This window comes from Solanum dulcamara, chromosome 5, assembly GCF_947179165.1.
Source record: "Solanum dulcamara chromosome 5, daSolDulc1.2, whole genome shotgun sequence".
In the NCBI taxonomy this organism is placed as follows: Eukaryota; Viridiplantae; Streptophyta; class Magnoliopsida; order Solanales; family Solanaceae; genus Solanum; species Solanum dulcamara.
Window position 1 is genome coordinate 24869614 of NC_077241.1, and position 15518 is coordinate 24885131.

At 40.9% G+C, this 15518-nt stretch overlaps 1 pseudogene; it reads right to left on the reverse strand.

The window, feature by feature from the left end:
* Nucleotides 1–12709: 12709 nt before the first annotated feature.
* LOC129890963 (5S ribosomal RNA) lies at nucleotides 12710–12829 on the reverse strand (annotated as a pseudogene).
* Between the last annotated feature and the right edge of the window lie 2689 nt (nucleotides 12830–15518).

The window sequence follows — 15518 nt, forward strand, 5'->3', positions numbered from 1 at the left end:
ACACTTTATATCCGTCACAATTCTTTTCCCTTTGTACTCTTGTCTTACTCTTGTCTTAGCCATACTGTTACTTCCTTCAACTATCACTTGTCATAGTTTATCCCTATGTATCAATTTAGGCAATGCCTTACTATCTCGTTTTATCCCGATCTATCATTCCTCTCTTAGTCATTTTCTTTGGCTTATAGGTCCTTTCTAACTTATTCTACTATTCCAGTATCGTCCTCCTAGTTTCTATTGCCATTAACTCAGCAATTAACTTATTTCTCGAGGTCAGCCATACTTGTTTAGTCAAATCTCATCATTGTTGCAAGGACAACCTTTCAAGACATACTGTAGCCCTGTATCTCATTCTCCTCTTATTTCTAGGAAAATTTGGGCAGAGTTTCCTCTGTATTTCTTACTATCTCAACACCTGCACGCAGAAAATACCAACAATGCCTCATAGGGCACACATATATACATTCATATTGTATAATATCTCAGCGACACAAGGCACACATATATATAGTTATATCATCTCATATCGCAGCCGCACAGGGCGCCCATAATTAACAGTATGGAAATGAACTTACCTGTTATGTCCACTCGAGCTACACCTGTTATACTTTCCTGTTTACCTTTCCTTTCACTTTTCAAATGTATCTGTCAATCGCATTTCAATACCTTATCTGACATAGGTCCTTCATGCCTTTGCTTACCTGTGTGCTTCATAACATCCAATATCGTCAGTTACTTCCTTCTACCGGCGTTGTCTTCCTGCTAAAATTGAAGGTTAGTATGAGGAATTTCATTTCCTATGGCTCGGCTCTATCGCATGATCTTAGATATGAAAGAAAGTAACATCCTAAATGTCCTGTAGCATCTTGTCTATAGGTGTGGTGCACAACACACCGATAAACAAGACTTTACTAGACACGGTCTGTAGACATTCCAAGGACGAACTGCTCTGATACCACTTCTGTCACGACCCAACCCCATAGGCCGCAACTGGGGTCTGACCTGGACCCTCTTTTGCGTATTTATCAATTACACTTAAGTTGAACCGTGTGTGATGTGATACTATATACAAAAACCCAATAGTTTAAAACTTTTTCATGTACATGTAGCCTCTTTCATTTGTTTCATATCATGAAAGGGAACGCGAGCCGACAAGGCTGCTATAATAAAAACATTCACAACATATCGAATAGGCAACATCGAAACTAACTCACAAACAACCCACATATACATATGTCTACAGACCTCTAAGAATAGTAACAACAACATATGGCGGAACAAGGCCCCCGCCGTACCCCTGAATGTACAAATATATACATTAAGTGACCAGCATCAAAATTTAGGCTCCAGAACAGTGAAGCACTTCCGACACAGCTGAGAGGAACTCCTACGCTGATGGATCTCCAGAATAAACATCTGTACCTGCGGGCATGAAACGCAGCCCCCCGAGAAAAGGGGGTCAGTACGATATATGTACTGAGTATGTAAAGCATAACACATCGTAACTGAGATCATAACTGAAATAGGGATGCAGGGGACAAGTATAATAACTAAATGAATTACTGTACCTGCACCTTAGGACACGTAAATCATACACATCATCATATGCTGTGCCCGACCCTCTAGTGAACTCGGTATTATAATCACTTCTTCATAATCACATATCATCATATCATAATTCATTTCATTTCATCATATCATCGTATACGGTATCATACCATCGTATACGGTATCATCTTATCATGTATATCATCGTATCATACCCGGTTCACTGCGGGGCTCAGGGTCACAATGTATTGCTTTAATCTCATATGCATGCCTACATAAAGTATCCGGCCCTTTAGTGAGGGACTCGGTGAATGGAGTGGTGTACGTCTATAGCTTACCATCATAATATACATATGTACCCGGCCCTCTAAGGAGGGACTCGGTGTTCCTTCCTTATTTCACCACATATACTATCATATTACAGCCGGCCCGGGACTCGGTGAATAATCGTATCGTCATAACATATAACATATATCACACCTCACGTACGGCATCGTCTCCTCGTGCGTGGAACTATACACATCCGGCCCGGGACGCGGTGAAAGAAGCAGTAACACTGTGCACGATAACATATCCCGGCCCTCGTGGGACTCGAGGAAAGATGGGTTACAGTATGCACGAGTAGAGTAGTGAGAAACCATATGCAACTATGTCATTATCTAAGACTCGATGAAACAGTCAAGTGAACCGTCACCTGAAGACTGGGGAGTAATTATCCGAGGTATCCCTTTAGATGTCATTAGGGCTTATATCAGTTGGGGCTTCAGGGATCACAAACATGCATCAAATAATGCCACATAATTTATGCAATTAGAAATATAGTCTATGCAATCAGAAATACAATTTATCTAGTCAAAGACTCAACTCATGCAATCAATGGCATTTATCATTTCAGAGCCTCTAAAAAGAGGAGCTAGTACCTCTACTTACTATTCATTATATAGCAGGCTCGAGAATAGTAGTTTGACTACTTTCAGACTCTTAAAGTTCAGGAGTGACTACAAGTCACGAGTTACAATCAGAGCTCATAAATGGAATTACCTCTAAACCTATATCATATACCATTTCACTTAAAGTTAAGCCATTCCAAAGGAAAGAAGAAATAGGCTTTACATGTACTAGTTTTCATCACATAGAAGACAAAAAGGCAATGACTCAGCTATTGCAGAAGTTCTAATACCAAGAAGTAAACAAGAGTCTTGACTCATACTCAGAGCTTTACGAATGGATTGAATCCCAAATATCGTATACATATCATTCATAACTTATATCTAAGACATGCCAAAAGAAAAGAAGAATAGTTCTACATATCTATTCCAAAAACACGCCAAAGGAAAGCTTCACATACCTTGTATGGACTTCTCTTAATCACGTCCACATCGTTGTCCTCGAAACCTATTTAACATGGAAGTAATGTAAGTATTAACAACCTTGTACTTTTCATCAACTTAGACTACCCACGAGTATTCATAACATTCATCCCTTCGCTCGCCTTCTCGACTAGTTCCTTAACTAGTTACGATGTTAACGAAAATCGGACAGCACCTCCCCTATAATGTGCCCTATCCGAAATCCCAACCATGTCCTTAGAACCTGCAGCCAACCAACAATGCAACCAGCAGCCCATACATATACATATTATGACAAAATTACTCAATATGAACCCCCAATAATTCACTCGAAACTAAGATACCAAAACTAGAGTTTTTAATTTTTCTTTCGCGAATTCTTTAATTGCAAAAGCGGAGGGTCATGTGGATGCAACCAGCAGCTACCACACCTCATTTAGATAACTTTTAGACCCTGCAACACGCCACAACACAACCAGCAGCAGCCCCTACGCGTACAACACCTTATTTTGACAACAACTTAACTATAGCGATTCCAAATTCGTTTATTCCGAACGCTGAACTTTTCAAACATTTTCCCCAACTTCCAGCAGACCCTAAGGTTTGTAATACACCCTAATTTAACGTCATAAACTTCAAATTAGAGGGGAAGCACTTACCTTTCCCGAAATTGACTAAAACTTGCCAAAATCGCGCCTCGGAAATATTTTCAGCATGCTGTAACGTCGTGGCAGCTTGCTGTCCGTTTTTTGCTGCATCAAATCCTAATTTTGTACTACTAATAATTCCATATCATCGTAGTATACGCTAATTAATTAATTTACGGAAGAAAGTTGAGAAACTCACCTTTAATCTTCAAGAACCAAAGCTGCCTCTCTTTTCTCTCTTCTCACGTTTGTTTTCTGTTTGTTTTGCTGCAGTTTGAAGACCAAAACTGAAGTATATCCCTAATATACATACATATATGTGGTCCCAAGGGGTGACACGTGTCAGCCCCTAAGGATGACACATGTCAAGCCATGATTGGCCACCGTGTCATGCTGCCAATTAGGGGCTGCCACGTGGCAGCGGGGTCCACCTCCCCCAAGCAGCTGCATCACCTACTTGACCCTAAGTAGGTGCATCACCTGCTTGCTTGAGGTGCTGCCACATGTCGCTCCTCCATTGGTTGCCACGCGTCGTCTTTTTCCCTTCCTCGCGGGTTCGTAATTTCGTCTCACTTTAAGAGCCTATGTAATCCGTACTACGTAAGTTTGATATATCCTTAAGCAACTTAAGTGTATAAGACTCTTAACTTAGTGTCTTACGTAAGTAAATCGAGTCCTATGACTCATTTCTTAGCCTCCAACTCTTTCCGGATTCTTATGACTCTATCTCCAACCTCCCTTCTCGCGAGGTATCACAATCTTCTTTTCTTAGAGTTGTTTGATAGTGTCGTAGCTTATCCGTCTCACATGATAGTGTCTAAGGAACTTAAGAAGACGTTCCGAGTTCAAGAGTGCGGGGTGTAACATATAAGATATGTGCTTTGGGGTAATTCCATTCATAGGTTCTGAGTATGATTCATGATTCTTATTCACTTCTTGACGTTAAAACTCTTAAAGTAGTTGAGCTACTGCCTTGAGTCTTCTATACGTTGGACAGTAGTTGGTATGTGAAAGTCCCTATTCTTAAAGACCGTTTAATGATTAATGTATTTAACTTTCATAAGCTGTCTCGCATTATCTTGATACATGTCTATGATCCCTGAGACTTTATTTAATATAGTTCATAATGACATTCAAAGAGTACTGAACATGACTATCACCTTGATACTCAAGTAGTAATTAGCCTTATTATCTATTGAGTCTCAAATGATGATCTAAATGCATATAGTTACTCACTACTCTGCTAGTGCATACTGTTATTACATCTTTCACCAAGTCCTGGGCTGGGTATGTTATCATGCACAGTTTTACTACATCATTCACTGAGCCTCATGATGGGGCGGGTATAGTATACGTGCACACGACTTTATTCATCGAGTCCCTTACTAGAGGGATCGGTACAAGATCTATATATAATGATATAATGATATGATAATATGATGATACGATTATGGCACCGAGTCCCATAATGGGATGGATATGGTATATGATAATGATATGCATTATTTGTTATGTAAGGCACATGTACAATGAGTACTTGATTATCATACTTGTCTCCTTAATCTCTACTTTAGATGTGATCTCCTTTATGGTATTTTATGCTTAATATGCTCAGTATATATTTTGTACTGACCCCCTTTCTTCAGGGGGTAGGGGGGAGGGGGAAAGGGGGAGGAGCTGCATTTCATGCCCGCAGGTGCAGATACTCACTTCGGTGATCCGCCAGCTTAGGACTTTTATTCATCTGTCTTGGTGTGATCCCTTGTCCTGGAATCTAGAATTTTGGTACAGATCTTTTTTGATGTATATATATATGCTTATTCAGGGGTATGATAGGGCCCTGTCTCGCCATATGATATCGTAGATACTCTTAGAGGTCTATATACATATGTGTGGGTTATGTGTATATGTGTTCAGTTGTGGCTATATAACTTATATTTTGGGACGTTCCCATTCGTAGTGGCAGCCTTATCGACTTGCTTATATATATATATATATATATTGGGATGTTGTATGTAGTGGCAGCCTTGTCGGCTTAAGTACTATGTTATCTTTTGATGGTTGTGACTCCTCAGGAGACAGGTGGCTTCGTGTGTGTGTATGTGACAGTTTCGAGACAATGTTCCGTCCGTATAAATTCCATATAATGTTTCGTTGTGAATTGATTATAGACAACTAGTGTGTACAAGAGTGTCCAATTTGGGCACTAGTCACGACCTATGGGGTTGGATCGTGATAAAAGTGGTATCAGAACAGTTTATCTTTAGAGTATCTATAGACTATGTCTAGTAAAGACTTATTTATTGATATGTTGTGCACCACATCTATAAACAGGAAGTTATAGAACATTGAGGATATTATCATTCCTTCTTATTCTAGATGGTGTGATAGAGATATATTATCAAAATAATCCCCCCTAACAAATTATTATGTTTACAACTATGCCTCCAAATATAGCAAAAGCTGCCCAGAAGGGCAAATTAGTAGTAGGAAAGACTAGTCAGACTCAGAGAAATACTAGGGCCCGTGCCTATTCTGTGTCTGAGATTATACTTCTGTCAGCGAGCTCTGCTACACCACCACCTCCATAGGAGCTTAAAGCAGCAGCAATGCAGATCAGGGGGCGGCTCCACTGCCAACTCCTGAGGCCTCAGTATTTGAGCCTCCAGCTTCCCAGCCAGGGGCAGAGGATAGGTCTATGAGAGACGTAGTTTAATTACTCACCAGATTAGAGGTAGGGCAGGCTCACAGGCATGGTCTAAGAGTAGATTATGTAAATAGACATGATAGTTTAAGGGTTCATGAGTTCTTAGCTTATAACCCCCTGGAGTTTTATGGGTCAAGGCCTGTAGATGAGCCACAGAAGTTTATCCGACAGGTACATCGTACGTTGAGGATAATTAGGGCTTCTAAGATTGAGTCTGTTGAGTTAGCTTCATATCGGCTACCTGATGTAGCCATTAATTTGTATGAATCCTGGGAGTTGTCTAGGGATGAGGGTGCTCCTCCAGCGATATGTGATGAGGTTGTGGAGGCTTTCCTTGGCAACTTTCTACCTCCGAAGATGAGATGAGCCAGAGTTGATAGATTCTTACATTTGAGGCAGAATGGCAGGAGTGTTCGAGATTATAGTCTTGAGTTTGATTCGTTGGTGAGACATGCACCTACTATTATAGATGATATGGCTGATAGAGTGCATCACTATGTGATAGGGTTGGATCGTTATTTGATTGATAGTTATATGGCAATGGCTTCTTGTTATACCCCACCCTTTTTAAACTTGAAATGTCTCATAAGTTCCTTGGACATTATCATATGAACCGGATATGCTACGATACTATCAAATGACTCCAACGAAGAGAGGATGTGATACCCCATAGTAGAGAAAGTTGGAAAGGGAATCATAAGAATCTGAAAGGAATAGGAGGCCAAGTAATGAGTCGTAGGACTTGATTTACCTACGTAAGCTAATAACTTGGAAGTCTTACATACTTAAGCTATTGGAATACATACCAAGCTTGCATAACATGGATTACATAGGCTCTTAAAATAAGACGGGATTATGAACCCACGAGGGAGGAAAAAAAATTGGACACGTGGCAGCACCTCAAGCAGGCAGGTGACCCACCTGCTTGGGATCAAGTAGGTAACCCACCTGCTTGGGGGAGGTGGACCCCACTTCCACATGGCAGCACCCCATTGGCCGCATGTTTGAGGTGGCCTAATAAGGGCCTGGCACATGTCACCCTTAGGGGCTGACACGTGTCACCTCATATATATGTGTGTATATGACTCTTAAGTTGTTCATTATCCAAAAACATCAGCAGCATAGGGAAAAAAAACGTGAGAAGGAGGAAGCCATAGCTTTGGAAGCTTAAAGGTAGGTTTTCTAATTTTTTCTCCGTGAATTAATTATATACGACGTTCCTAAAATACGTGGAGGTGTATATATGTATATTACAATGCTTACCGAACTATATTTTAAGTTCTACACTTGAAAAACTAAGAAAAGCTCAAAGAAGAAAACCTAGAGGATCAAAGGGAGAGGGCTAGGGGTCAGGCCCTTGTGGGGTGAGCTTCCGGGTTTCGTTCCATGAATTAATTATTATAAGTGTCCCTCAGCTGTATAATGATGTTTAATAACATAAAATTTTAATTTGGGGCAGCGAGGAAGTCGCACAAACAGCCCGCTCAATTTCAGCGCATTTGAAGAAGTTCCGAGTTGCGATTTGACGATTTTGGCCAATTTCGGGTAAGGTAAGGTTTCTTCTTTAAAATTTATCTTTATGGTGTTGTTATGGAGCATGTTTCATGCTCTATAGGTGGCTGGAAATATGAAAATGGCATAGAAATACTTGGCGTTCGAATAAACTAAATTATAGTCGTTATAGTCGAATTGTCGTCGAAGTAAGGCATTGTTCTTGTAAGTTGCTGCTGCAGGGGTGTGATGTATTGTTGCAGGGCCTAAATATGTTCTAATGTGGGTTAGTGTGCTTCTGTTTGAATCCACACGACCCCTTGTTGCGTATAATAAAAGGCGTTACAAAATAAAGTCTAGACGCCCTATTGTGCTACCGTATTTTTGAATAAGTCGTTTGGAGTTTATGTTGTATATTGTTGGTGTGAATTGCTGCAGGTTGTTGTTTTTGGTTGGCTGTAGGTATTAGGGACCTAATTGGAAATTTGGATAGGGCACATTATAGGGGAGGTGTTGCCCAATTTTCATCGACGCTTTAGCAAATAACAAAACTAGTCGGGGAAATGACTAAGGAAATAGATTTCATTAATACTAAGATGTAACCTAGGGTGCTGGAAAGTAAAAGGGGTTAATATTCATACTACTTTCATGTTGAATAGGTTCGAAGGACGGCGAGGCAAGCAGAATAAGGAATAATTCAGACAAGGTATGTAAAGCTTTCTCTTGGCATGTTTTGGTATAAGTTCGTACAGCTATCTTTCTTTTTTTTTGGTAGAGTTTAGCCTTAAGTGAATTGTATATGAAGTGCGTGGATAATTCTGTTCCCAGAATTCCGAGTATTGCCTAGTAGGGCTTCTGTGTGTCAGAATGTAATGTATGGAAAGCTATATCTCATTTCCATTGAGATGTATTTGATACGAAAATGAGATTACAATGCCATAGTGGTTCACTGAGCCCCATGAAGGGTCGGGTACGAGATATGTATGTCATGACCACCAGAAGAAAAGTACAGACCATATAGAGTTTACTCACTTTCCTTTTTGGCATGTCCTAGTCATAAGCTAAATGTGATACAAGCTCCGGGGTAATTCCATTCTTAAGTATCTCTTATTTACTACTGGATGTTGAACTTTACGGTAGTTAAACTATTTCCCTGGAAACTCCTATAGGTTAAAGAGGTATGAATGTACAGATTCCTAGTCTTAAAACTATTTGATAAAAAAATGTTCTGATTCCATAAGTGAATTGGCCTTACTTTAGTATACGTCTAGGGTACCTGAGATCCTACCCTGACCTCCAAGTGATGATTCGCTTGATGACTTCATTGAGTCTCAGATAATGATTTAAATTGTGTTTTGTTTCTCACTACTCTACTCGTGTATACTGTAACACTTCTTCTCCGAGTCCCGGGGCTAGCTATAAGATTCGTGCAATTCACTGCATTGTCTACCGAGCCCTTCACTTGAAGGCCGGGTATGTATGTATATATATGATGATGATGTGTTGTAATAAGGTGGCGATGGCACAGGCCTGATACTGATACTACAGATATGATTCACCAGATCCCTAATAGGGCCGGCTATATTGAAAATTTGAGCATGCATGATTTTACTTTTCCAGGTACTGACTTCTGATTTGACATTTTATCCCCTGCTTCTCTATTTTAGATATGCTTCCAATTGTATCATATTATGTTTTACATCCTTAGTACATATGTCGTACTGATCCCCTTTCTTCAGGAGGCTGCATTTCATGCCCGCATACAGGTTTTGGGAGTCCATCAGCTTAGGATTCCGTTCAGCTCAGTTGGAAGAGGCTCCATCATTTCGGAGCCTAGTTTTTTGGATACGGACCAATGATATATAAAATTGTTTTGTCTATTCAGGGGTACGGCGGGGGCCCTGTCCCGCCATATGTTGTCACTATATTTTTAGAGGTCTACAGACATATATGTGTGGGTTGTATATGTCAACCTGATTCAAATGGGTCTACATGATACATGGTATATGATATTATATTATGGCAGCCTTGTCGGCTTGCGTGCCCTGTCATATTGTGATACAAATGAAAAAGGCTACAGGTTTATAAAAATGTTATCGCCCAGTGGGGCTCTCTGACCTGAGATTATCTTATTTACGATTCTATGTGACCACAGCTGATAGATATGTGTACGGGGGGTCCAAGTCGGACCCCAGTCGCGGCCTACGGGGTTGGGTCATGACAGAAGTGGTATCTGAGCAGTTCGTCCTCGGATTGTCTACAGACCGTGTCTAGTAGAGTCTTATTTATCGGTGTGTTGCGCGCAACATCTATAAACAGGAAGCTATAGGGCATTTAAGATGTTACCTCCTTTGGTATCTAAGATCGTGCGATAGAGCTATGTCGCTAGGATGATCCCTTCTTACTAAGTTGTTATGTGTATGGTAATGTCCCTTAAAAGGAAATTGTTTCTAATGTACTTTCTTATAGATATGTACAGATCGGGGCGAAGAATGGAACAACCAGCTCCAGACAGTGGAGGGGGAATTGGAAAGGCCCCCAGGGGACCTTCGGGGCTGAGATCTCCGACTCTAGGACCGAGCAGAAAGAGTACGAAATATTCTATTGAGATTGACCCCTCGGAAGACCCTAGTTATTCGATCGAGACTGACCCTTTGGGGGGCTCCCAGCATACGAGTAAGGCTGATTCCCTAGAAGGCCCAACGGCGATAGCCCTAGAATGTCCAGTGATCCGGGAAGCTGTTTCGGAATCCATGCCAGTTGCTTTGATGACGGAGCACTATGTCAGGCCGGCTTCTACGTTAAATGTTACTGCATACTCATGCCCCTTATCTTGGACGTTGGTAAACCAGAGGTCGCCGGGTTATTCAGGCCTCGCGGACTCAAGCAAGGGAAATGATAAAGGACAGACAAGTAGACGGTACATAGATGAGGAGGAGGAAGAGTATACTTCATCTCCTAGGTCACCGGGACGAACAAGGGACTAAATGAGCTACAAGCACAGGATAGGGAGAGTTTTGTTAACTATATGGGGTAGTTTGTCAGTGTTGTTTTGAAATAATGTAGAAGGCCCTGTGTGGCTGTAACAAGAAATAACGATAAATGCATGTATATATGTGTTGGCCCTGTGAGGCATTGTTAGTATTTTCTGCGTGCAGGTTGTGGATAAGTACGAAATATAGAGGAAACTCTGCCGAAATTTTCCCAGGACAAGAACAGGGAATGAAACATAGATTTTTATGATGTCCTGGAGATTGATATTAAGTACCCCTATTATGTTTAAGTAAAGCTATAAGAGGTACTCTTCATGTCGTTAGTAAGGGATACTCTTCTTACTCGAGGAAATTATTTCGAAGAAACAAAAGTCTATCTGAGCAGTACAGTTTAGACCTTAGTATCTCCAACCGTAATTGTGTTGTAGGAAAAAAAAAGAGAAGCTCAGGTTGAAGGGTAAGATGTCCAGTAATTGAGCTTCACTCATTTTAAAAACACCAAACCTCCAGTTCCTAATTGTAAATTAAATAAGTTGTTCATAACTCGAGACAAACTCAAAAGGAGACTAGGTAGGTCGAGTATAAAAATGGAATTACTATGATAATTAAGGGATTCGAGTTTCTTCCAACAATGATTGAAAAAGGGTTTACGATAACAGTTTATAGTTCTCCACCGACTAATTAGGGAAAGAGCTTCGAATAGAAGCACCTCAAAGAGATGTCAGGAACTGAATACGAATACGAACAAAAAGGGGGATATGTAAGTATGAATTAAATAGTGTGATACGAGTATGCAGGGATAAAGTGGGACTACTAGTAAGGCGCACTTAGTATGCATTGACTAAGTTGAAAGCCTGCGTTGGCAACGCAGCAAGAGCATGGAGCTTAGGATACAAAAAAAAATGACGCGTGTACACCACGTCACCCCAAAAATAGTGGAACCCTTAAGGGACGAGGATGGCAAACTTGAGGAATAAATGGCACAACTTCTATTCGCCTCAAGAAGCAAGGGATATAGGTTGAAATAAAGCTACTACTTTAGGAAAACCTTAAATAGTTACCGTCGGAATACTAGTACTGCCTAATTGATATTGGAATGACTACAAGTGCTAATTAATTTTTGATGAAGATAAGTAGAAGGTGGCCTCAGATGAGTAGTCCCATGGGTCCCATTATTCAAGTACAGAGTAACAGACGAGATGTCGCACTATGTATGGAAAGGTTCTCGTCGTTTCATGATTTAGCCAAGATTCCGTACGCGGATAATCAGATGATAAAATATACAGAAAGACGGGGACCTGATGCAGTACTAAGTAGATTGGAGGAAGAGATTGGGCGAAATTGAGACTGGGCAAAGAAATATAGAGTAAAGTACCAGCAACGGAAAGTACGAGTACCCTCTAAAGGGGGGAAGTTAATGAGAAGATGGCAAAAGTAAGGTGAAGGTAATCGATAGGGGAATATATTTGAAATGGGCATCTAAACTTCAATAAGATATCTGGACGAACCAAGTTAGAAAGGTCTAGAAGCTACCAATAATTGGGTGGAAGCCAAAATGCTACATAGGGCAGCGATAAGAAGTTGTGATGAGACCTTGAACAACATAACCCTAGAAAACGACTGCGTATAAAAACAAAAGAGTGTAACCATGAAAGGATATCAAATAATTCAAGAGACACTACGAAGGAGAATGACGGCATGCTAGACCAAAAGCCAAAATGTTGGTCATAGAGTTAGTCGCAAATGATGTTGCGATAGATAAATAACCAAAGGAAAAGGAATAGAAAGCCTCCTGTGGTAGTAAATGAGGAGAACACAAAGTGAATGGAGGATAGTGGAGCTAAAGGTCTACGCCGACACTGGATGCAAGATAATAGACGAAAGGATAGGGCAAAACATAAAGACTCGCGAGGCAACGCTGAGGTAAATTTGGAGCTAAGTTGAGTGCCCGCACCTCGTGGAAAAGGTTACAATGAAACGCGACACGAAGACTTCCCATGGAGGTCACCCATCCCAATATTACTCTCTCCCCAGCACGCTTAACTTCAAAATTTTGATGGAACTTAATGCGTTAGTGCTGGTGTGATCGCGCGAGAGGGAGGAATCTGATCTAGCGACGGAGAAACGATATGAGATTATGTACCCATAGTATTATAAGATACGGTAAGACAATTGTACCAAGGGCTTAAGCAAAACAAGAAGGATTAGCTAATTGCTAATTGACGACGCACTCGAATGCCACAACTCTTCAATATAGAGCTAGTTAATGAGAGGGAAACCGCATAATAACTATACAGGCCAGTGGGCGAAGGAGTTTCGACACCACTTGGCAGCCAACTCTAAAGGCGAAGAAGAAAACCGAAAAGGGTAAGGGTACCAGCTGATGTAATTTACGAATGACAAGAAGCAATACCCCGGGGTCGAAAATTCTGCAAAGGTTACCTGTGAATTAACGGTATTAACCCCTGCTCCTTCAATCACAGGTTACCTACTCCGCCGAGATGGTGTAAAGTTGTAAAGTAACAGAGTGGTAGGAACTTACGGAACCCCACAGCTATTGTCCTAGGCAAGGGAGCCCAAGTTGTGATTAACTATTGAGAGATGCAGAGATGGGTTAAGTCAAACTATCGAGATGGAATTAATACTATAGGTGAAGTAAAACATGGCCACGAGTGGACCAAAGATCTTTCCTGACATCAAATATAAGATAAGAGAGAAGAAGGACCCAAAAGAATAAAGTGCCAATTAAAGTTCTGAAGAAAGTCGAGAAAAACTATACGAAGCTAAGGATTCCCAAATTATCAACGTCATCACACACCTATTCTATACTCTTAAAGAGTAGGGTGCTATACGGGTTATTGCGAGAAGGCTAACGAATCAGCCCATTTGCTTTTAAGTAAGACCATCTTTGCAGCTAGGACTAGGTGAAGTTACAAGACAAGGAGGTAATAAGGTTCTGGGAAATTTCCCCAGCTAATATCTCAGACAGGGGGACTTCAAATATGATTAACGTTTGGACCTCAGTCCAAGAAGAGGTCGGGAGCACAGACAGGCCTTCATACCACATTTACCTCGGGCTTCTGAATAGACTGAGCATACTATCAACTGCTAGGAAATATATTGCGAGCTTATGAGGTTGGCTTTAAGTGTAGCTAGGACTATCGTCCACCAATTATTGGGTTTGCCTACAAGAAGGGCTACCATTGCAGTATCCAGATCACCTCCTACAAAATGTTGTAAGGAAGAGCCATTAAGCTGCTAGGCCAAATAGGATTAAGCAAACTATTGAATAACAACCCAGAGTCGACAGAAATGATATACAGATAATTGACATCGATATTCAAAGTTCAAATGGATGATTGGATGTTCATAACGGAGTCACCCGGAAAAGGGGACTTAACCCAAAATATATTACACTGTATCAGGTTGCGTGTAAGGTGGGCAACGCGGCTGGTAAGTTAAGCTCACCACCTAATTTGGAAACCATACGCCAGTCTATCAGATATAGATGTGTCGCAAAGGTACTAGTGATCCACCCATAGTATGTCTCATAAATGAAGTCCATGAGATGAAAGAATTATCCTACGAGGAGAAACTTATTGCCATCTTCAATTGGCAAATTGGAAGGTTACGAATTGAGGACGTACCTTCCGTCAAGGTACTGTGACAAAACCAAAACCAGAAAAGGGGATGACCTAAGAAATTAAAAAAGAGGATATAAAATACCAGTATTGGTACCCATTCCTAATGTCAACAGATAACTCCAACTCTTGAAACTCGTATACTGAATACTTCGATGGAAATATGTGTTAGGGAAATAGAAACGAATCCCCCTATGGTCTGTATAAGTTCTAAGGGAAGTTTTGATTAACATTCGGAGACGAATGTTCTAAAGGGATACCCCACCCTTTTTAAACTTGAAATATCTCATAAGTTCGTTGGACATTATCATATGAACCGGATATGCTACGATACTATCAAATGACTCCAACGAAGGGAGGATGTGATACCCCATAGTAGAGAAGGTTGGAAAGGGAATTATAAGAATCTAGAAGGAATAAGAGGCCAAGTAACGAGTCGTAGAACTCGATTTACCTATGTAAGCTAATAACTTGGAAGTCTTACATACTTAATCTATTGGAGTACGTACTAAGCTTATGTAGCATGGATTACATAGGCTCTTAAAATAAGACGGAATTATGAACCCACGAGGGAGGAAAAAAAATTGGACACGTGGCGGCCTAGGAGGGTGACACGTGGAAGCACCTCAAACAAGCAGGTGACCCACCTGCTTGGGGTCAAGTAGGTGACCCATCTGCTTGGAGGAGGTGGACCCCACTGCCACGTGGCAGCACTCCATTGGCCGCAAGTTTGAGGTGGCCCAATAAGGGCCTGACACGTGTCACCCTTAGAGGCTGACACGTGTCACCTCATAAATATATGTGTATATGACTCTTAAGTTGTTCATTATCCAAAAACATCAGCAGCATAGGAAAAAAAAACGTGAGAAGGAGGCAGCCATAGCTTTGGAAGCTTAAAGGTAGGTTTTCTAATTTTTTCTCCGTGAATTAATTATATACGACGTTCCTAAAATATGTGGAGGTGTATATATGTATATTACGATGCTTACGGAACTATATTTTCAGTTCTACACTTGAAAAACTAAGAAAAGCTCAAAGAAGAAAACCTAGAGGATCATAGGGAGAGGGCTACGGGTTAGGCCCTTGTGGGGTGAGCTTCCGGGTTTCGTTTCGTGAATTAATTATTTTAAGTGTCCCTCAGA